The 23,493-nt window shown below is 49.1% G+C and overlaps 1 protein-coding gene and 1 long non-coding RNA gene across 2 annotated transcripts in view; both read left to right on the top strand.

The window, feature by feature from the left end:
- Positions 1 to 23,493, top strand: part of LOC149349997 (uncharacterized) — a 140,580-nt gene that overhangs the window by 22,863 nt on the left and 94,224 nt on the right. The window lies entirely within an intron of this gene.
- LOC149349998 (uncharacterized) lies at positions 4,926 to 7,767 on the top strand. The gene is made up of 3 exons (XR_016289428.1): positions 4,926 to 5,339; positions 5,428 to 5,590; positions 6,710 to 7,767. It is a non-coding gene; the product is annotated as an uncharacterized LOC149349998 (long non-coding RNA).

Raw genomic sequence — 23,493 nt, forward strand, 5'->3', positions numbered from 1 at the left:
CAGTCGACGCGCATGTGTCTGTTTCGTTACTGGAGATCCCTGTATCGCATGCAGTTCTTTCATCCTTTCATTGCAGCACTACATCACTAGGTTATGGATATAAGCAAAGCAAAATGCTTGTTTACTATGTGATGTCCGAAGCATACCTAATCATCATCAGTTCGACGGCTACTCCTGCTCCACGCTTATATCAGGTGTTTCAGCGAAGGTGAACCTAAATTTTTATAGGTAGGCTTTTTGAGGTATGAAGGCAGCTTTTGCGGCACAGTGATACATGCTTTGGCGTACATTAAAAAAAGTGAATAAATTCAACAAGTTAGCAGCTAAACTAATTTCTGGCAATTAACCTTTTAACCATCGCAGTTAGGCAACCGGCTGCAATTAGATTTGTAGCCGTTCGTTAGTAATATGCAGATCAGTTTTTATAATTTCTAAAACCCAATAACCCTTGGTGCTGTGGCCATGGGCGTCCGGAGGGGGGGGCAAGGGGGGGCTGCTGCACCCCCCTGGAAAATCACTCACTCGAACCGTGAGTGATGGCCGCACGCCAGGGGCGGTGGTGCGCTCAGTCAAAAGGGTAAAAGCAGCCCCGCATGGTCACATCTGCGAAATGCCGCGTCCGGGCGTGCGTCGTTCCGCCGTTTTCAAACCACGCCATCGTTAGCTCTACTGAAGGGCGACCTGTTCCAGACATACAGCGGCACCGGCGAGCATGTGTTTCGAGCCGCCTTGAGATGGGTGTCTGTTTCTTTGATCTCTAGAGAGATAGCGACACGGAGGCAGACAGTGCACGGGGCATCTTGTTTTCGCCTATCGTTACGCCGGTCACCGATGAATTCTTAAGGAGGGAAGGTAAAATCAGCCGTGTCCACCCCCGCTTTGTCGGGCTGCTCAGGGGCAAGCGGGCGATGAGTTGGCGCCGCCGCCGCTCGCTGTCTCCTCCGATCCACGGGTAGCGCAGTTCGGTAGAAGCGCCGCTTTCAGAATCTCCGGCAAAGGGGATTAGCTGCTTTTGTTCACGGCGACGCAGTCTCCCGAGGCGCCCCCACACCAGCGTTCTTTGCGTCTTCTGCGAAAACCAGCGCCTTTGGTCAACGCAGCCCGATGGCGCCTGCCTGGCTCGCCTGTCACCTCTGGCTGGGCCTCAAATCACAACAGCGCCCATGTACTGTGCGTGTCAGTGCATGGTAAAGAGACCCAGGTGGTCGACATTACCCGGAACTCTGTACTACTCCATCCCTCATAGCCTGAGTCGTTTTGGGGCTCTGAACCCCATAAAAACACAAAAACAAATTTTCCGACTGGAGTGGCGAGTGTCCCTTCCCCTCGGAAGTTGCGCGGCGTTCCTTTCACCCCCAAAGTGCGCATTCGGGGATACTGCGGCAAGTAAGCCCTTGCACGTGTGCGCGCCTCTGTGTTTGTGCTTGGGTGTTTTTAGTGGCCGGTTGTCAGCGAAGCTGAGAACAACCAAGACAGCGGACGAGAAAACGACGAGCGGAGAGCAGTGTGTGTGCGGTTGCTCGACTGTGCGGATGCGCAAGCAAGATGGAGCGAGGTGTATGAAGCTGCGAGCGTGCATTTATCTTGTAAATAAGTTTTCGTTGTATATATAGTCATCTTTTGTTTTCAACGTACGCGTTCAACAGTTTTTCCAATCAATGTGTATGATGAGTGTGCACCGAGAGCGTGTAATGAAGCACAGAAGTGAATTTATCACACGTGTAATTACGCAATTCGCCCAGAAAAATCCGAGGCGCCTACAGTTGCTGTTCAAGGAAGACTGACTGAGTGACTGTAGTTGCGTGTTTGTGAACATATTGTGCTGTGTGCTGGTCATCAATCCGGGTGAGTCGAGAACCCGTATGCAGCAAGACTGAGCACTCTTCTCCACGAAGTGATATAGCATCTTTTTGCATTTTTATTAATTTTAGTTGTTTCTTCGTTGATAAACTCCAATGTACCTCTCATAGCCGCGCTTTAATTTGCTGTTTGTAATTTTTCTTTCATGTGTGCATTTTGTTTAATTTTTATTTATATATAAATAAATAAATTTACTCCGCAAATAGCGCCTTTCTGCTACGAACATACCCCCCCCCCCCCCCCCCCCCCCCGGGGCACCAACGGGGCCCCCCCCTGCAAAAAATTCTGCGGACGCCCTTGGCTGTGGCCCAACAAGTTTCTCTAACATCGTGCCAAAATGCATGCGCTTTCGCAAAGCTTGCAGGCAAAACAACCCCTCCAGTGCACGTACTAATTGAAATTGGCAAGTTTTGTCGAGCCACGGCGCTGAGGGTAATCGCGTTTTCGAAATTCTAAAAACTGATGTGGCTATTGCTAACGACTGGCTACAAATCTCTAATTGTAACCAGCAGCCTGACAGTTATAGTTAGAAAGTTAATTATCAAAAATTAGCTGAGTGGCTAACTGGTCAAGATTATTTACCTCTTTTCTAATGTCCGCCAACGCAGGTATTATTGCGCTGCAGAAGCCGCTTTCATACCTGAAAAAGCCTATTTTCAAAAATTTTGGTTTAGCTTCGCTTAAACACCCGGTATATACCTAGACCTTTCAAATCAGCCGATCTGGGCGCAGCCATGGATAATACCTCTGGGCCGTGGCAGTGGCTTTCCGGTTGGTCGATTTCTCAGAGGCAGCTTACTGTGAAGACATGTCACAGTCCGCGTACACGTTCACGGGCATGTGGACCGTGAAACAATAAAAACGTCTAGCGGCACAACTTTTCAAGTTATTCATGCCTTAAACTGCTGCATACACGATTTATGTCCTCTCGGTACTAGATCTGTCCGCCGAATATGCCGACACGGTTTTGCACCTAGTAGACGTGACTGAACTTAAACGCCAGTTATGTAATTGAAAAGCGAAAGGAATCGACTGCTGTCGTTTTTAAATGGATTCGATGATGTGCAGCCGTACGTGTAAAGTTTGAAAGGGCCATTGTAAAACGCTGAAATGAAATACCGAGTGCCATGGCAGAGGAGGCCGAGGTTAGGATGAAAAGAAAGCCGCGGTAACAGTGTGCCGAATATGCAACTTTTTACTAAAATCAGCAAATGCAGGAAGGTTAACAGAGAGCGCGACACTGACGAAGGTGCGAGCAGGCACCATTCACTGAAACCTTAATAATGATCAGAAAAGCAAACATGAAATAGTTTAATGAAAATGAAAGTACAAGCGGAAGCAATGTGAAAGAGAACACGCGAGCCCTGGGGCAATGCGCGCGCCTATAGCTGTTCTAAAAATTGGAAGCACGCCTCGTCGCAAGCATCAATTTTTAGAACAGGAAGAGTTTTAAATAGAGTTCCTCCAATTTCAAACGCGGAATACGCACAGAACGAGCACTTTGGCACGCACAGCGCCTTCTAAAGCAGACGGCACGAAATAGCGCGATGGTGTGCCTGCAATGTTTAGAACAAATATACAAGAGCGCGATCGGAATGCATCGCCAGGGGCCGCTTATTCGCTTTCATATGTTGCGTCTGCTTGTAAGTGGGGAGGAGAGCTGTGATGATCGCGCACCCGCCTTGTCTCGGAATGGAGCTCAGGCTGCGTAGATGTTCTTCCATTCATTGCACAGCCTTTTTCATCGGGCGAGGGAGATGTCGAAACAGCTCCTCCACCGTGCTATATGGCGCCAGGTGCACACAGCAGTCCAGCGAGCAATGTGGTGATGCCCAGGGAACCCTTATTGCAAATGACTATGTCTTAGGACGGTGGTTTTGCGGCTTTATTTTTCTAGACATGGTGATATAAAAAAGGGCGATTTTTTTTTTTTTACCTCAAATTCGGTTAAAAATCAGATTAAACAGTAAAAGGTGCCATAATTCAGGTTTGAAATTCGTGTTCGAAAGACTCGCAGCGCGCTTTTCTAACTTATTCTCAAATTTCGCCGCTTCATGAAAAAGGAAGTTGTAAAACGCCCGTCTGGAACAAGCAGAAGATATCCACTCATTTTTGTTCGGTGCCTTCAACTTTGCGCTCTGGAAAACTACATTCCTTAGAAGGTACATTTTCGGGTAGAAATCTGGTTGAACCCGAGAGAGAGAGAGAGAGAGAGAGAGAGGGAAAGGCAGGGATGTTAACCAGGAAGGATTCCGGTTGGCTACCCTGCACAGGGGAAGGGAATGAGGGGAATTAAAGAGGAAAGAGAGAAGTAACGAGAAATAATCACAGTCTGTCAATTAAGGCAGTCGCTCTCAAAAAGCGAAAGAGTGCCTTGTAAGCCTTGATGGCAGTTGACTGTTGTGGCCACGGACCGAGGATCTTGGCCTCTGTGAAAGGGCGAGGGTCCAGGCGGTCCAGAGCACATCGCAGCTTATGTCTTAACTGCGCCTGTGAGACAATCACCCATATCTTGTGCGAGTGCCCTGCCTTGGTTGAACCCGATTTTCAATAATGTGCTCGAGGTGCAAGAGTCGCGTAAAACCAGGTTTCTCTGCAGCACAAGGAGCGCGATTTCTCCATAAATGCTTGCATCTGTGAGACGTCATACTGACGCCGCTCTGACTCGCGACGCTGATTTGGCTGCCTATTCGCGCACAACGACGTATCACCAGCCCCACGACGAAGAGTGGGTTCTGAAAACCTAATTCAAGTCCTGCAAGTGCAGTAAGTCTTGGTGACTGGAGCTGTACATATCAAGGCAGATCATGCTCATAAGAATACCTTTCACATACGGAATGATGTGCCGAATGAAGAAAAAAAAATAAAGAGAAGGAAAGCGGGAAACGACGAGAAGTATTTAATTACTCCAGTATTTCTGTGAAATCGCAAGGTTTTCGTTCTGCAGTGAATGGCAGCTGAAAACAAGAGTTAAAAAGACATTTTTGCGAGATGTGGTTTTCTTTCAGGCACTACTGCAGTAGGACGTCAGCTTCCACAACCTTAAAGGCTCGTTTATAGTCCGACGTGACGCGTGCGCGCGCGAGCGCGCGGCACAGCGACGTCACGCTAGCAGAAACGGGGCACTCTACAGTCCGGCGCGCCAACGTCGCCGACGTCCACCAACGCGCGCCGGCTGCACAACGTCGAAATAGAACCTGCTCTATCTCGCGCCGACAGCAGACGCCTGCGCTACCCAGAATGCACTGCGTGTCTGACCGAGAGCCTTTGCGCGCAACGCGGGAGGCACGGTCCACAACGGGAAGCCATGGCGGAAGTAGGCAGCATGGCCGTGTATTCCGACAGCGTCATTGAGGCATTCATTGAGGCAATTAGCAGACACCCTTGTGTGTATGACACGCGAAAACTCGAATACAGGGACACGGAGCGGAAGGAAAACGCCTGGAAACGGATCGCAAGGGAAAGCGGCCTGGCTACAGGTAAAATAAGCCGTCGCTACTCGCCGTCTGTAGTGTTTACCCTTTGTTGTGGTTGCTGCAAGCCGCTTGTTTTTCTTTCGTACTGTAGTGGACGAATGCCTAAAGTTGTGGAAGCGGCTCCGAGATCGTTACACGAGAGAACAGAAGGCAATTGAGCTGTCCAAAAGGAGTGGGAGCGGATATGTTGCGAAGCGAACGTGGGAATTCGCCCAAGCTATGGAATTTTACCGGGATTGCGGCCGACCAAGAAAGTACGTATTGAACGCAACGCACTTTTATTTGTCATATTACGCGCTTGTTATTTTGTGTCAGCAGTCGTATGGTATATTATGCGATGCCCCCAAGCCTGCTGCTTGACAGTGACAGGTCAAAACACATGCAGCTTGCATGTGCAGCGTGTACTACTTGTGTGTACGGAGGTGGTGGCCGCTGGCGTGCGGCGCGGAACTTGCGTGTACAACAGCGCGCTAGCAGTGGAACTTTTTCATAACTGGTTTGCATGTGTATGTGAATGGGCTTTGTATACGTAGTGCAGTGTTTTGAGATTACGTTCTTTCCGCCATCCCCTCTCGGAAATCCCTACAATCCGCATTGCGCCACTCTGTCGTTTCTCCTGTCACTAATTTCCTCCGGGCGGAGCTTTTTCAGTAGATAGCAGATGCCGCAAATGACATCGCTCTTTGCCTTTGTCTTCCATTTTTGCTATTTATGTAGAACTTTACTAACAGCACCGAATGCCTCAAAGCATTCAGGCTTGCATCCGCATGGCTTGCATGATAGATGTCATGGGTTCATTAAATGACTGCGCTGAAAATGCAGTGGACGAAAATCTGTAAAAACAAAGTCTGGAGCAGATTGTCGTACCGATCATCAGCCTCTTGTTGCCAAATTTAAGCTTCGATTGAAGCAAGCTCAGAAAGCTAGCAGGCCATTCACGTACGATTTGGATCAAATTCCATCAGAATATGCACTGGAAGTGAGAAACCAATTTCAAGAATTCGATCTAGGTGAGAGGGCGCTTGAAGAGATGTGGACTGATGTTCGTGTATCTTACCGGAGGTTACTGCTGAGATAGTGCCAAAGGCAAAGAAATGCAAGAAAGCAAGATGGTTGTCTCAAGAGGCATTGCAAGTAGCCGAGGAAAGGAGGTTGGCAAAAGTTATGGGTGAAAGAGAAAGAAAGATGCAAGATTCTAAATGCTGATTTTCAGACTAGCAAGAAGAGATAATAATGCCTTCTCGAACATGCAGTGCAAAGAAGTTGAGGACAACAGCCAATTGAGGAACTCAATGGCTCTGTATAAGATAATTAAAGATATCAAAGGAAGTGCTGCCTTTATGCAATTTACTGACATCTGTTTTCTCTTCCAGAACAACGTGTAGTTCCACTGCACGACAGACAGAGAGGCCAGTGCTTGATGAGCCCAGCACCGCAGAAGACATCTTCGCAGCAATGATGGATGGCCCCTCAGTTCATTCAACACCTGAAACAGCAGCAGAAAGCTGCGACATGCAGATAGAATTACCTGCACCTCCAGAAAGCCTTGTGAGAAGGCCCGAGGCCAAAAAACGAAAAAATGACAGTTTTGAGGATCAGCTGCTTTTGCAGCTTCAAAAAAAAATGTCTGAAAATGAGGCCTTTGGTCTATCAATTGGGATGACCCTTGGCAGGTGGCCACCGCAGATAGCCAGCCAATGCAAGGCAAAAATAATGGACATCATAGCATCATTTGAGCCACAACGTTTATAAGTACTGTGCACTCCCTTTTTTTTTGGTAATAAATTCAAATTTCAATAATCCCCAACTTGTGTGATATACTTGGAAGCAAGCACACATGACAGTTTTGCGATCATTTCTTGCTTTCCTGCAAAAAGAAGAGACATAGAATTTTGGTTCTCACAGCCATTGATGCAACTAGTGCACTGTCGGCCAGTCTGGACTACAGCTTAATTGGATTTGTTTGGACATGCAGCTGTCTTTTCAACCTGGCATAGTAGCATTGTCTCAGGTGGCCTTGCATGTGAAATTAGATCCTCTGTGTTATATGCACATTTCTGAAAACAGTAAGATATTTAGTACTGTTTTCTCATAAGACAATAAAAGGTTGCAGAATCAGCAACATACCAGTCAGTAGTGAGGAGTCTGGGTACTTTTTTAAACGCTGTTTGCGTGCAAGCTTATTTCCTTCTCGTTTACTACAGTCGGATAAAACTTTCGCCCGCAGTGAAACTGTCCACATTGTGGGCCACCACACAGAAATCGTCCGTGACAAAAGAACGGTAGTGTGCTGTGCTAACTTTTTATGTTGCCTAAAAAAGAAGCTAATCCCAAGTAAAAATACGCCCTAGAATTTTGATGCCTCTGGTGTGTTTATTATAGTCAAAGATTAAAAAGCTGATTTCGCTTATTGTTGTGCTTGGTCAGTGCAGTAATATGGGACGCTGCAGACCGTGGCCCATTGTTACTAAATACTGTTTTGTAAGTTGTATCCTACTATAGCAATGTGCTTATGATCATACACACTTGCATTTTCATTATTTGTCTCACGCTGGAGAGGTTCAGAAGGCACTGTGAAGTCATTCTATTCCAGTGGGTATACGAACAGCACAGAAATTAAGGAATCATTTATGAAATCTAACACTGACTCTAGCGACCATATGGGGCTGTGCAATGTTGCGGCTCAGCAGCAGATCGGCAATAGGTGCAACTAGGTAGTCACCATCAGGGATAGACAGGTTGGGACGCAGGGCAACGAAAGATGCGGCTCGTGATGGCAGAGAAACTTGGCTAGAAGAATACAATCAGGGCACAGAAGACAAGGGTTCGGGATCGATGGGTGGGAGAGCAAGGTGCAAAACGCCTTGCGAACAGTTGATAAGAGCTGAGCATTCACACAAAAAATTGAAACCAAAAATAAGGTCATGTGCACAGGGGTCCAAAACAGTCAACTCTACCAGCAGACCATGGCCGGCAACACTAACGCGAGCGGTACAGAGTCCTTCAACAGCAACCGTGCCATCGTCCGCGACAAGCACTCAAGACTGAGCAGGTGTGGGGTTGAGTCATTGCAGCTGTTCTGGTGTAGCGACCGCTGCGAAGCTCCGTGGTGCAACGTGCCAGGACGCGGAGGATGGGAAAACCCGTGCCTTCACCAAGATGTTACGAGGCGGAAGGAGTTCACAGCACGTAAACCACACAAGACACAAGCACAGGGCACATGGGACATCAAGGCACAGGCTACCATGATGAAACAAGCCAGCGAGCGCATGCCAGACCCACACATACTCTTCGTCTGCATCGTCCTTGTTCTCTCGAAGCAATATTGTTACGGGGAAATACTATTTACATTTATTTACAAGCGGTAGGATAATAGTTCCTAGCGGCGAGCATCAGGAAGCACCAACAACCTCTTCTTCTTCGTGCGACCCTTTCACGCAGGAGGCCACTTCGACTTCCACTTTCTCTTCGTCGTAGCATGACCCCCGGCGGCATGAGCGCCGTCCCGGCGTTAGGCCGGTGATAGAGGAGCGGCGTGGTAGGGCTTGAGGCGCATAACGTGAACAATGTCGGTGGGTGGTGTACATGAAGAGGAGGCAGGTGTATGAGGAGCAACTTCATACGTGACATTGGTGACCTGACGCACAACACGATAAGGACCATGGTAGGGAGACAAAAGTTTTTCAGAGAGACCGACGCGACGGGAAGGGGACCACAGAAGAACGAGCGACCCCGGTTCGTAGGTGACATGACGATGGCGATTATCGTACAATGACTTCTGCGCTTGTTGGGACGCTTGGAGCCGAGTTTGGGCGATTTGGCGAGTGTCTTCAGCTTGAGCAATGGCGTCCCGGGCGAAGGCGGTGACGGGACGGTCAGCGGATGGCACGAGTGTGTCCAATGGCAGGACGGCGTGTCTGCCGTATAAGAGATAGAACGGAGAGTAACCAGTTGTGTCATGCCTGGAGGTGTTGTAAGCGAACGTCACATAGGGCAAGGCGAGATCCCAGTCTTTGTGGTCGGGGGAGACGTACATAGACAACATGTCTGTTAATGTTCGATTCAAACGCTCGGTTAGCCCGTTTGTCTGTGGGTGGTATGCTGTGGCAATCTTATGCTTGGTAGAACACGAACGCAGGATGTCGTCGACAACTCTGGACAGGAAATAGCGTCCGCGGTCTGTGAGTAATTGACGAGGGGCACCATGTTGTAGAATAAGACTGTGCAAAAGAAAGTCAGCGACATCGGTCGCGCAGCTCGTAGGCAGCGCACGGGTGATCGCATACCGAGTGGCATAGTCCGTGGCTACTGCGATCCACCTATTTCCGGAATCCGAGGTCGGGAATGGTCCGAGGAGATCGAGCCCTACACGGTGGAACGGCTCCACAGGCACGTCTATAGGATGCAGAAGACCAGGAGGTGGTGCCGAAGGCTTCTTTCTGCGCTGACAAAGGTCGCAATTGGTGACGTAATGCCGGACTGTACGGTATAATCCAGGCCAAAAGAAACGGCGCCGTATGCGGTCGTAAGTTCGTGCCACACCAAGGTGGCCAGCTGCAGGCAGGTCATGGAGTTCTGCAATTATAGAAGACCGCAGCTGCTGGGGAATGACTAGGAGGAGTGAGGGCCCGTCAGGACGGAAGTTGCGGTGATAGAGAATGTCATTTTTAGTAACGACAAGCTGCAGGGAGCGCTTCAAGCTTCCAGAGCTGAGGCCCTCGATGATGGTTTGCAAATATGGGTCTTTGCGCTGCTCCTCGGCGATGTTTTGTAGATCAGAAATGCCAAACAGGGAAGGGATATCGTCAGGGTCACTGAGAGCAGGTGGCTCGACAGGGTACCGAGACAGGCAATCAGCGTCTTGATGGAGACGTCCAGACTTGTACACGACAGTGTACGAATATTCCTGAAGGCATAGCGCCCAGCGGCCAAGACGCCCAGAAGGGTCTTTCAGCGAGGACAGCCAGCATAGGGCTTGGTGGTCCGTGACAACAGAAAAAACACGCTCGAACAAGTATGGCCGGAATTTAGCTACAGCCCAAACCAGAGCGAGGCACTCACGTTCCGTAATGGAGTAATTTCGCTCGGCAGGTGAAAGCAGGCGGCTAGCATACGCAACCACGTGGTGTGGGCCCCGGGAGCGTTGAGCCAGCACGGCTCCGATCCCGTAGCCACAGGCGTCCGTGCAGAGTTCAGTAGGGGCCGCGGGATCAAAATGTGCCAGAATTGGGGATGATGTCAGCAGGCGGACAGGCGTGGAAAACGCATTTTGTTGATCAGAGCCCCAGGTAAAGTCTGTGTCCGTCTTCAGGAGGTCAGTGAGGGGACGAGCGATAAGGGCAAAATCTTGAATAAAACGGCGAAAGTAGGAGCACAGCCCAAGAAAACTGCGCACGTCTTTCTGAGAATTTGGGCGAGGGAACTGTTGCACCGCTGCAATTTTAGCTGGATCAGGACGTACACCGGAGGCATCGACGAGATGTCCCAGAATGGTGAGTTGCCGGCGGCCGAATTGGCATTTGGACGAGTTGAGCTGGAGCCCAGCCGTACGAAAGACAGTCAGGATACTCCTGAGACGTTCAAGGTGCGAGGCAAATGTGGGCGAGAAGACAACAACATCGTCAAGGTAGCACAGACACGTAGTCCACTTAAATCCGCGAAGGAGTGAGTCCATCATCCGTTCGAAAGTAGCTGGTGCATTACAAAGTCCGAACGGCATCACTTTGAACTGGTATAAACCGTCAGGTGTGACGAAAGCTGTCTTTTCGCGGTCTTGCTCGTCAACGGCAATTTGCCAATAACCGGAACGAAGGTCAATGGAAGAAAAGTATTGAGATCCGTGGAGACAGTCGAGAGCGTCATCGATCCTAGGGAGTGGGTAGACGTCTCTTCTTGTGATGCGGTTCAGGTGGCGGTAGTCGACGCAGAAACGCCAACTGCCGTCTTTCTTTTTAACAAGGACGACTGGAGAGGCCCAAGGACTGGACGACGGTTCGATTATGTCCTTAGCGAGCATCTTTTCGACTTCCTGTTGTATCACTTGGCGTTCGGAGCTGGACACCCTATAAGGCCGGCGGTGCAGAGGAGTGGCGTCACCAGTGTTGATACGATGCTTCACAATAGTCGTACGAGCTAAAGGGCGGTCATTGAAGTCAAGATGCCAGAAGATGGGTAAGCGCCTCAGCTTGGTCGGCAAAGAGATCTGAAGCGATCATATTGGCAAAGTGGTCAGGTCTCGAAAGAGCTGTGACATGATCGTCCGGAGAGGACGATACACAATTTGTGACTGCAGAGATCACGTATTCATCGGTAGGGGACAGCGTGGCGAGGCACATGTCTTGAGGAAGCGTCTGGACGTGCGTACTGAAGTTGAGAACAGGTAACCACGCGCTGTTTGCCGAGACTGCGACAACCGTATGGGCAAGGGCAACATTCTTTGTGACGGGCAAATCAAGGACAGGGGTGATGATATACTGGCCGTTAGGAAGAGGTGGAACAGATTTAAACAATACGTAAGTTGCGGCTTCAGGTGGTAAGCGGGTGAACTCGGCAGTACAGAGACGGTGCACAACTGGGGCAGGTGGTTCTGAGAGGTACGGTAGGTCCAACTCAACAACACTCGTAGCACAGTCAATAAGGGCTGCGTGCTCACTAAGGAAATCAAGGCCGAGTATGAGGTCATGAGGGCACTGATTCAGAACGATAAAGAGCACAGTGGTTTGGCTGTCAGCACACAGCACACAGGCCGCAGCAGCACACAGGCCGAGGACTGGGGACGTTGTGCCATCGGCAACTCGAACAACAGCTGTAGGAGCAGGCGTCAGTACTTTGCGGAGGCGGCGTCGTAGGTCGGAACTCATCACAGAAATGTGGGCGCCCGTTTCAATCAGAGCAGAGACGGCAACGCCATCGACTTGTATGGTCAGTAAATTGCGCGGGGCACGAAGAACTAAACGAGGATTTTGGAGCCGGGTCGTATCTGCAGCATCACCTCTGGATGCTGCAGAAATTAGTTTTCCGCCTGTGATCGTCCGTAGGGGCCGGGAGAGGAAGCGCGCGGTCGTTGCGGCGAACGGGACTGGCGGCGCTGTGGAGATGGTGAGCGGCTGAAGCGGGGCGGCGGGACGTCGGTGGTGGGTCTTGACGTGTCCAAGGGTCGCGAGAAAGAGCTTGAGTCTGCAGCGTCGGGGCGATAAGGTGGGGTCGAGTAACGATTCCGCTGGGAGGAGTACCATCGACTACGGCAATGACGGGCGATGTGGCCGACACGGGAACAGTTGAAACAGATAGGCCTGTCGTCGGGCGTACGCCACTCGGAGGGGTTGCACGGCCGAGGAGCGGCGTAAACAGGCCGGACAGGGTATAGAGGAGGGACTTCGGGCACTTGGGAGGGATGAAGAGCGGCGACAGAGGACAAACCCAAGTTAGTAAGTTCCTGGCAGACGACGGCTTGAATAAGTGGCAGGGGCAGGGGCTGGTTGGCTGCAGGTGTTGCTAAGGAGGCCGGAGCAATGGCTTCAAGCTCACGGCGTACGATACGGGTCACGTTCTCTGGTGAGGTCGGCTGGTTCCGTGGACAAAGATCTTGGCAGGACGAAGACACAGCCGTGTTGGGCAGGCGTGCGATATGCTGGGTGATCCGTCGGCATTCTTTTACGATGTCTGCAATCTTGTCGCAGTTCTTATAAACGAGCAGATTGAAGGCATCGTCTGCAATGCCCTTCAGCACATGTCCGACTTTGTCAGCCTCGCTCATCTCCTTATCGACCGTGTAGCACAAAGCCAACACATCCTGAATATAGGACACGTAGGACTCCGTGGATGACTGGGCGCGACTGGCAAGATCTCTTTTAGCGGCAAGCTGCCGGCCGAGTGGTTTGCCGAAAAGGTCAATAAGTTTCTGCTTACAGTCATCCCAACTGGTTAATGTCTCTTCGTTACTGTCGTACCACTTCAGCGCCGTGCCCTTAAGGTAAAAAACCACGTTCGCAAGCATGAAAGTTTGGTCCCACCGGTTGTTAGCGCTGCACCGTTCATACTTGCGAAGCCAGGTCTCAACGTCAGCGTCGTCGTTCCCAGAGAAGGGTCCAGGATCCCGAGGGTGAGTGAGGACCACCGAGGACACTGATGCTGCCGAATCCGCTGGAGCGGCTTCCGTCATTGTAAGCCGTGGAAGGCAGCGGCGGCGTGAAAGGTACGTCGGGGGTGGAAGGTAGCGCCCGCTGCGTAGTTCCGTCTTGCCGCACCTCCACCAAGATGTTACGGGGAAATACTATTTACATTTATTTACAAGCGGTAGGATAATAGTTCCTAGCGGCGAGCATCAGGAAGCACCAACGCCAGCAGGAAGCACCAACAACCTCTTCTTCTTCGTGCGACCCTTTCACGCGGGAGGCCACTTCGACTTCCACTTTCTCTTCGTCGTAGCAATATGTACCGTATCATAGATGATACGCTATGCGGTAAGGGGTTGACGTCACTTCACAGCCTGTGTGTGCTTGAGTGCCTCCTTGAACGAAATTCATTTGTTGTGCTTTGATTTCGTCCAGTAATACCGGTTATGAAGCGATGTTACTGATGGAAATTTACTTTGTGGCCTTCACTGCACCATTTGCTTCCGACTAAGGAGTACTCCATCCAATCACTTCAACACCTTCGCACAACTTGCAGCTGCCAAGGCACGGAACCTTCTTGTGACATGAAGTATTGTGTCAAATCGTCTCTCATTGCCAAGGCAGCTGGTGAAGAACGGTTGCTGGAAGATACGTGCTGTTGCTGCACCGAAGCTACCGACTGCCTCCAAGATCCGTCTTGAATTCTCTGCCCACTGGGCCTGTCACCATACTCGCTGGGGCAGTAGGCATTGTCCGCCATCAAGAAATTGTGCAGACATACCGCCGCCTTGATCATGTCATCGAGGAGTTTGAGGTCTCCACTGACAGTTCCTAGGAATGACCGCCACCTCGATACTAAAATGCCAAAGGCATTTTCGACGCACCGCCGTGCTCGAGAAAGTCGGTAGTTGAATATTTTCTTGGCTTCGTTCAGGTTTCTGCCTGGGTATGGCCGCATCAAATATGTGCGGAGGGGAAATGCGGCATCTCCTAGCAAACATGGGGCCCACCTAGATGCACCTGAGGGCAGATGGTAGCTGCCATCCTCCAGCTTCTTCCTGATATCACTTTCTCTGAAAAAGGAGCCATCTGACTGGCGGCCTTGCGCACCAATGTCTACCAGTGTGAAGCGGTAGTCGGCATCCGCTACTGCCAGCACAAGGAGGGAGTAAAAGCCCTTATAGTTATGGAATTCTGATCCACTGTCCTCCGGGCATCGGATAGCAAAATGCTTTCCATCGATGCTGCCTACAGCATTTGGAAAATTCCATTTGGAGTGGAAGTTCTTCATAATTGCCGTCCACTCTTGCGTACCTGGTGTTTTTAATACCACAGGTGCAAGGCAGTCCCATATTGCAGGAAGCGTCTCCTTCAGAATCCCAGACAGGGTAGACGGATGCATTCTATAGCTGAATGCTATATCGTGCATTGAGCCACCTGTTGCCAGGAACCTGTAAAGTGCAGTAATGGTTATGGATTATTAAACGTGTTTACATGCTTTTCATTTTGTCACTTTGAGGCAGGAACAGAACTACAAGTAATGAGGATCCCTTGGCCCACAAGCAGTGATCATTGACAAGCACAAAAAAAAACAGCAAAATATTCTACAGACTAGTACCATTGCCAACAAACAACGCAACAATATGGCACAGCCACCCTTTTGTTCCCAGTGCATGCGATCACCTTATGTCCTGAACCGAGATAGGAGTGGTAAGTTTAGCAAGCTCACACAAAACTGCAACACATCACAGAAAGATGAAAAATTAAAGCACAACACTGCATGTGTGAGCTACAGTTGTGCTTAAATTATCATGGTCATGTAGGTGCATGTATGTTTGGTAAATGATAATGTTTGCAAACTTTGGCCTAGAGCAAACATTGGAAGCCAGGAAAAAGCAACCTGAGTCTTTCAGCTGGTGGCACACTACATGAAATGAGAGTGTGTGCCCATGCTGAAAGCAATATACGCTTGAAGCTAGGCACAGGATGTCCAAAACACCTGAAAAGTAAATCGGCCATGTTTCTGTCATGCTCAAAGATAAACAAATCTAGGTCACAAAGAGCATAATCGTTTTGCATGCTTCGTTTAGGTTTTTTTTCAGTACCCTTGTCATGTATGCGAGAACTTCTTAAATTTGGAGACAATGATTTCTCTTCTACAAGGTGGCAGTTATTTAATGCCTATCTGCGTCTTTGTCGTTTCTCTCTTGCCCCTTGTGTTTCTTAATGAATTTGTAATACTGATAATCTCTTGCAATTTTTATTTTTTAGTTCTTCATACAATGCAAACAGACATGTGAAAAAAATTTTGAGGCAGTTTTGGCTCACACAATTACTATAGTACAACCTTATTTTCTAAGCGGTGATATGGTTGCTCTTTTGGTGTCGGTTTCACTGTCTCTATATACACATATATCTAAGGGGATGGTGCAAAAGGCCAGAAATATATCCCGCCCAAAGCACAGCAGCAAGATGTAGTGCTGTGGGCAACATTCACGGTATGAAAGTTTATGGATCTTGTATTTTTGTAAAACCAATTTTTGGTTCTGATTCTGACTCACCTCAAAGTGACTGCAAGGCGCTCTGCTGGTGATATAGGACTTCTATGATTTGGTGGGTGGAGCACCCTGTGGTACACTAAGGCCAACAGACGATCGAAGGAAGCCTTGGTCATTCTGCGTGCAATATTTCAAAACATATGACATTCCGACATCATCAAATGTGACAACAAACTAACATCAGCTGTAATATTCTTAGCCCATTGTTGAATTTCCATTTCACTGCAAAGCGGTAAAGAAAAATTACTGAACAGCCAATCATTCCTTTACGTATAACTCTGAACAAAAAACAATGCCTGGACAATATTTCAGGAAAGGTTTATAAACAATCAACAAATAGCGACATACAGAAAAAGATGCCAAGCACTGCAATAACACATAAATATCAAGTTCTGAACACAAATAAGCTGTGATGCAAACCCACTGAAACCGCAATAATATATGTCTGGAACGCTGCACTACAACAGCAAACATTGGTTGTGTTCTTTCAATTCCTGCTGTAAAGATTTTAGCATGTGTCAGTAAGCATTTACCGCGATCAAGGCCACTCTTGCGCAGCCAATAAACTGCTGAGATAAAACTGGAAGACGTGCTCTGCGTTCAGTTACCTGAAGTATTTGAAGTGATACTCCGGGTCAGATTGCCGAAGCTCCTGCACAAGGTGATGGAATTCTCCAAATGTTGTGCGCTTGTCAAATATTTCTCTGACATACATGCTCCTCTTTCGCTTGCGCCGATGCCGATCCAACAGCAGCGAAATGGCAAGGTTCTGCTGGGCGGGATATGTCCAAGCCATTTCAATCAGAGAGCACCAGAGGCGTTTGCAAGCGGCGACCAAGGAGACAAGCGCGTCGGAACAAACCGCATGCAAAAAGAGACGACTGCAAAGGAAACGGAAGCAGTCTTCGCGCAAAGCATGATGGTACATAAGGCAGCGTAGACAAATAAGTTAGTGCGAGTACCACCACTTCGATTCAGGGATACAAGAAAGGTGTCTATTCATTTATCTACTTGTTCTGACAAGCGACGTGCGCCAAGAGTCGTCGAGCGACGCCCGACTGTAGAGTGGCGCGCACAGCGTAGCGAGCTCGCTACGCTGCGCGCGCCACTGACGTGACGCGTACGCCGGTCAGCGCGCGCGTCACGTCGGACTATAAACGAGCCTTTATGCTCACACTGCGCGTTTTGTGTCAGGTTTTATTTAGTTCATGAAGTGCCAGAAACTGTGATGTTAGTCAGGGTAGAACTGATTGGTGCACAGTGGATAGGAAAGGTGAGCAATGACCTTCGACAGCTTAACACTCTAAGTAGGGTCCTTCATTTCCGGGTAAAATCCAATATTACTCGATTTTTGCACCCCTGAGTAAATTTTTTAAAAATCGGGCTAAACCCGATTTCTACCCGAACAGAAGCCTTCTAGGAAACTTAGTTTTCGTGTGAACAAAGCTGAAGACACTGCAAGCAAATTAGCGGACAACTTGTGCGTGCATCCTGAGGTGTGCTTTATCACGGTGCTTACTTTGAGGCCAAGTTCGAACCGTACGTTTCGGAAGTGAAAAGCAAAAGCGCGGGTACTGACCGGATGTCTCATTGGCATCACTCTACCAAGCGCTGCACACGCTAACGGCGTCCTGCTGCAAGGCTATTCCGCGTTTAAAATGGTCGCATTGACGTTGAATGAATGTTGTCGCAGTGAACAAATGCAAATGTGTATTTCACAGACGCTGACGTGCTGCGCAGTAGATGAGAATGTGCGCGGGGAAATTATCACAATAAATGAGAAAAAAAGAAACATCTGATTTTATAGAACGTTTTCAGTGCAGTCTGCAATTTCCATATTGTTTACAAAACAATGTGCAACGTTCCGTACGAAGACGAGCGCTTATAGTGAATTGTCTGCTGCTGCAAAATATGGCCCGATAAAACCTGCATTATGGAACGTTTTGCTCAATAGCCCGATTTGTACCCGAATTTCTGCAAAAAAAAAAAAAAACATCGCCGTCTTTTTATTCCCCGAATTTCGGAAAAAATAAAACCCGAAAACGAAGGGCCCCAACATCCTATCTCGCTATTTGGTTCGTAATTCCCGTTTAAACTAGAACGGGCAAACAAGGCAAGGAAACAGGACGTCATAAAGATTTTCATTGCTGGGGAACGGACAGTGCTGGAACTGAACGAAAAATTCCCGGCTCCTTGCCGTGTCATGCAAAGGAACAGCGGCGACAGCCTATAGGCGCTGCAGGTACGCTCTGATGCCGTAGAGTGCACCCAGTCACACTGGCGGAACCCAGTATCCAGCACTAATCAAAATTTACCGCACAACACACATAATAGGCTCGTGATAACTAAACTGTGGCGCTAAATTTAGAGAGTCGACACTACGAAAATTCCTTCTAGATACCAAGTCCAACACTGGCCAATTGCTCGTATCTGTTTTGTCAGCCTTGTTTACGTGTGCAGTTCGAAGTCGCTAGCGCCGTGACAGCGCCTCCTACGGCGTTCGGCTGCTGAGGACGACACGGTATCTGATCCCGGCCGCGCTTCGGTAATGGCAAAACATGGCTCAAGTCTGGCTTTCTGGGACATCACTTTCAGTTGTGTAGCAACTGTGGGATATTGTAAGATACCGTTATGAACATATTGATGGGAATGGTCTAATCTTCCTATGTGAAGCAAAATCTTGCTTTTAAAATTTGTCCTGCGCTGTGACCGAGTAGTTAGAACTGCCATAGAAGACCAGTGGGGGGAGTTATTGACAATAAAGAGCGGAAAACTACGAGTGTGCAGAGGAGGGATCTGCCTATATATTGATTGTTATGGTGCAGTATTACGATACGCAAAAAAGTTGCTTTGATAAACAAGTTCCCGTTGCAGAAATGCGTTTGTCCAGAAATTCTGGGCGTGGTATTGCTGTCTAATGTCTAGTGCATCCGGTAGTTGAAATAATTTCGGATCCCTCCACTACGGCACCTGTTTACTCTCCTTCATCACCACTGTGCAGTCCAAGTGGCCACTAAGAGTGAGACAGTTACTCTGCCTTTCCGTTCCTCACGATCAATTTTGTCTTCCCTCTTCACGCCTGTTGCCTTTCCCATGTCCCGGACGTGGTCACGCGAACGCACGCGCGTCCGCTAGGTCTCCTCGCCTGTAACGTCAATCGCTGGGGGGAAAAAAAAAAAAAGGATCTGCTCGACGAAGTCTTTCACGTAGCACAAATATTTGTTTTGCTCCCACTGTCTGCACGTAGTGCCCGTTGTGCTTTGAGCGGTGCGGGCAGGGCACTATTATTTTTATTTATTTTAATTGCCCACACTAAAGTTTGTCTGCACGTAGTGATGCGCCTTGCGTAGACAAACGTAATCGCCTCCGATGTGCGGACCTCAACGGTGCGACCCGTTCAACGCCCCCGACTGGCGCGTGTCGTTCGAGCGGGCCTGGGAGGGACAAGCTCGCCGGCCGCTAAGTCCTTGGCCTCGCCGCCGGCGGGCCCCGGTCGAGCGCGCCGCTCCAACCGCAGTTCCGCCTTCACAAATCACGCGCCGCGCCCGAGCGCCCCCGATGCGCGCGCATGGCGGCCTGCGGCGCGGGCACTGGGGACAGGGGTCAGCCAAACGGCGTCCACATGCCGCCACAAATCACCGCTTCGAGACGCCAGCCATCGGCCAATAACAACTTCTCCGCAATCTTTACGATGTTGCACGCTCCTCGGCCACGCCTGCCTCCACTCGCGTCTTGCTGCCGATGTGTACTTTCGCGCAGCTTTTCGAAGCGAACCGCCCGCCCGAAGCTACCCCGAAGAGCGTACGTACGCGCTGCCTCCTATGTAGTACACCCGGGCGCAAGCGCCAAGAGGTACCGCTCCTGGCAGCTGGAGCTTCCGATCGCTGCGTGAGAAGGCGAGTTGTGGCGCAACAGTCTGCCAGGCACTCGTTGCGCACAGTGGACTGCTCTGTATTCTGCATCCGGACAAGGCTGGCTCGCGGAGCTATTTCACCGGCTTTCTCAGAGCTGCGCAAGGAGCGATCCGAGTACGCTGTCTGCCGGCGCGAGTACAATTCGTTTTAGGATCTTGCCGTGTCCAGCCGAGGTCGTCGGAGCGCGTTCACCTCACACTTCGCCGGAGCTTTCGCGAAGAACAGCGGCGGCCTCGCACGCGCCAGTGCTTCTCTATACTGCGGGTAGTGTAACTGCTTTCCGATAGGCATCCAGTCAACTTACCCTCTTGTTTTGCTGCAACCTTGCGCAGCCGTTTTTTTGAGCATGACCAATATCGAGTCCAGACGGGATCGTGAGTGGAACATCAGGGAAGTGATGTACAGTACTCGTACATTCCAAAGGGCAATCTCACAGTAAACGATTAGAATCGATCGCCTCAACAAGTTCTTGAGTAGTTACCTAAAACGAAGCTCTGTTATCAGACATCTAAACGTGCGTGATTTCGTCCTCTTTTGCGCTTACTCCCATTGTGCGTGGTTTTTCTTTTCTTTTATATTGCTTTCTTATTACACTGGCCTGCAGCATTATCCATGTATCCTCTCCCCTGCAATAGCACCTCGGACACTGCAGGTACATTCAAATAAGTAAATAAATAAATAAATAAATAAAATACGATTGGTAGGCAATTGCGCGCCGTACAATGGTCGCGCCACCGACGGGCACATGTTGATTCCACATACAAAAAAAAATACAGGCATACAACTGCGACCCATATTTCGCAGGTTTACGGCGAAGGAGGAAAGAGATAACAGGCGGCATGCGGGCAGATCAGGGTTCAAATTGCAGGAATTTGTGAAGCACTTCGCTCAATAAGAGGCCATGGAATCAAAGCTAGCGCACCTACGAGGGCGTTGCGGTCACGCGATCAGTAACAAATTTCCTCGAGCCTCGCCGGCGAGGCTGCTGCGATGTCTGATGCTATATGGGACTTGTCCGCACATTCACGCTTGCAACTGAAGGAAGGCGAACAGAAAGCTGGGTCGAGCGGGGCACGCTTACCAATACCCGACAGGTGACTTATGTTACATGCGAGGAAAAGTGTAGTTCCATTTCCATTTTCTCTCGTAGTTGGTAGTGCAGTATACGCTGTGTGTTCTTTAGGCTGCGTTCTGCTTGCTACACTGCTTGCATTTACTGTGCGTATTTACTGATGAGAAATGACAGCTTGCAATTAAGTGCTTCCCAGTCGTGCTTCCTCCCCGTCTCTGCCGCAGTGCCATCCCTCTCTCTTTCTTAGTCTTCAATTTAATTCGGGAAGACGCAGTTCTCTACCGCAGCGTGTGGCGCAGTTGGAGACTATTTTGTTGGAAAGTGGTAGGGACATTGATTTAGCTCAGAACATCAGTGGTTAATCGTTGGCAGCCCCACTCGGACACCCCCTTTCTCTTAGGCCCGTTAAATCCGTGCAGCAACAGAAAACCTTTCATCCCTCAGATGAGAAACGTTATCTTGTGAAGAAAAAAAGAAAATGTAAAGAAAGAAAGAAAGAAAAGCAAGAAGGGAAGAAAGAAAGAAAGAAAGAAAGAAGGAAAGAAAGGAAGAAAGAAGGAAAGACAGAAGGAAAGAAATAAAGAAAGGAAGAAATAGAGAAGGAAAGAACGAAGGAAAGAAGGAAATAAAGAAACAGAAAGAAAGAAGGAAGGAAATGAAAGAAGGAAGAAAAGAGAAGGAAGGAAAGGAAAGAAGGAAGGAAAGGAAAGAAGGAAGAAAAGGAAAGAAAGGAAGAAAAGGAAAGAAAGAAAGAAAGAATGAAAGAAAGAAAGAAAGAAAGAAAGAGAGAGAGAAAGGAAGGAAGGAAGGAAGGAAGGAAGGAAGGAAGGAAGGAAGGAAGGAAGGAAGGAAGGAAGGAAGGAAGGAAGGAAGGAAGGAAGGAAGGAAGGCGGAAAGAAAGACGGAGTCGACCCTTCCATTCAACGCGGAACCTGGTGGGTAGAGTCGACATTTTGCGCATAAAACAAAACCACTGAAACCATTTTATTTGTTTGATGTACGAGACAATACCGGCGGCCAGAAACCATGTTGTGTTAAGTGTAGTGCGAATTATGGCGTCCATGAATTATGTGTTTTAAATCGGTGAAGACAATGGTTGAAGCATCGCTTCTATGCTTCTCGGTCTTCGTGTGCAAAAAAGGCGCGCGGGAATAATCCATTGAGATCTAGCGGTGCCGTCGGCGAGTAAACGACTAAGAGCGCCGACGTGCAGTTTGAACTGCGCCGAGCCCACCTCGGCCCCTTTGCTGAGTGCCGAGCAGTGCGTGCACAGACTCGATCTTCGATTTGTCCGATCGATCGTTCCGCTGTACGAGCGCGCTGTAGGTCAAGGCCGCGGTAGCCGCCCAGGGAGAGTAATGCTTCTTCGTACCCCCTCTCCGCGTCTGCCTAATCTTTCAGCGAGTCCAGGCTGCATCATTAGTTTTGCAAGGACAACCTCGTATCTTTTGTCCTGGCCAGGAGAACCGCCGACGCAGGAAAGCAAACAGTGAGAAAAAGAGGAACGTGCCAGCGTTACAACTCGGCTCGCTGAGAGGGCGTTGGCTTTTTTGAAGAACAGATGTACGCGTGCACACAAGAAAAGTTTAAGCCGCCCTACTCTCTCTTTTTTTGTGCCTTTTGTTTTTTGAATGACCTGCCTGCAGTGCGTCTTTAGGCGTTGTATGGACGATGACAAGACGCATGCGTGTTAGGGAGAGCACATCTGCCCACATAAGACCGCATGTTCTTTTTCTTTATTATGCCTACGCTGGACTTGTGATGAGCTTGGTTTGACAGAGAGCGGAGTAACTTGCCCTGAACGATTGTCTGCTGCGAGTCGGTTATTTATTTTTTTTGTCAGTTCTGCGTAAATAGGCTCAGGTCAAGTAATCATCTTAGGTTCTGGGCGCTACTGATCCTGTCGGAAAATAATAAGGGTGTAATTACTAAGTAGCGTTCACCTAAAAATTGTACCTGATCCTTTTTTAGGCACATCATTATCTACAGGTGCGTGAAAGGGCACTAAATATTATTTCATGCTATGTTCATTTGGCTGCTTGAGTTGAGGCTGAGGGTTCTTTGACCACGCTGGGTGCTTTTCTGCTCATTCAGGCGCATTTCATCCGCGAGAAAAACGCATTTGCTGTACCTGTTCATATCTCCCGCACTGTAAAGCCAAACGTCGCCAAAGGAACCCCGATGTAATAGTTTTTTTTTATTGTATTCCGCTAAATGAGCCATAACCTTCGCTCGGCTGAGTCGTGTTGGCTTAGCGAACGATAGGGGTCGCTCGTTAAGCCAGAATACTCACGCCAATGGGGCCAAATCTACATGAGGGATGTTTCCGCGTCACGCGAGTAGTTCACTCAAGCTCCACAGAGGGCGCCAAGAGTCTCCTCAGTTTCCGTGTTTAAAAAATTAACAGGATTGCGTTTAAGTCTACTTAAGAGCGGAAATGCGAAAGCCTTTCCCTGTCCTCTTTTTCTCCCTCCATTTTTTTTGTCAGTTTTGTTTTTA

Source organism: Amblyomma mixtum, chromosome 3 (assembly GCF_055824585.1).
Source record: "Amblyomma mixtum isolate Tamu chromosome 3, ASM5582458v1, whole genome shotgun sequence".
Classification (NCBI taxonomy): Eukaryota; Metazoa; Arthropoda; class Arachnida; order Ixodida; family Ixodidae; genus Amblyomma; species Amblyomma mixtum.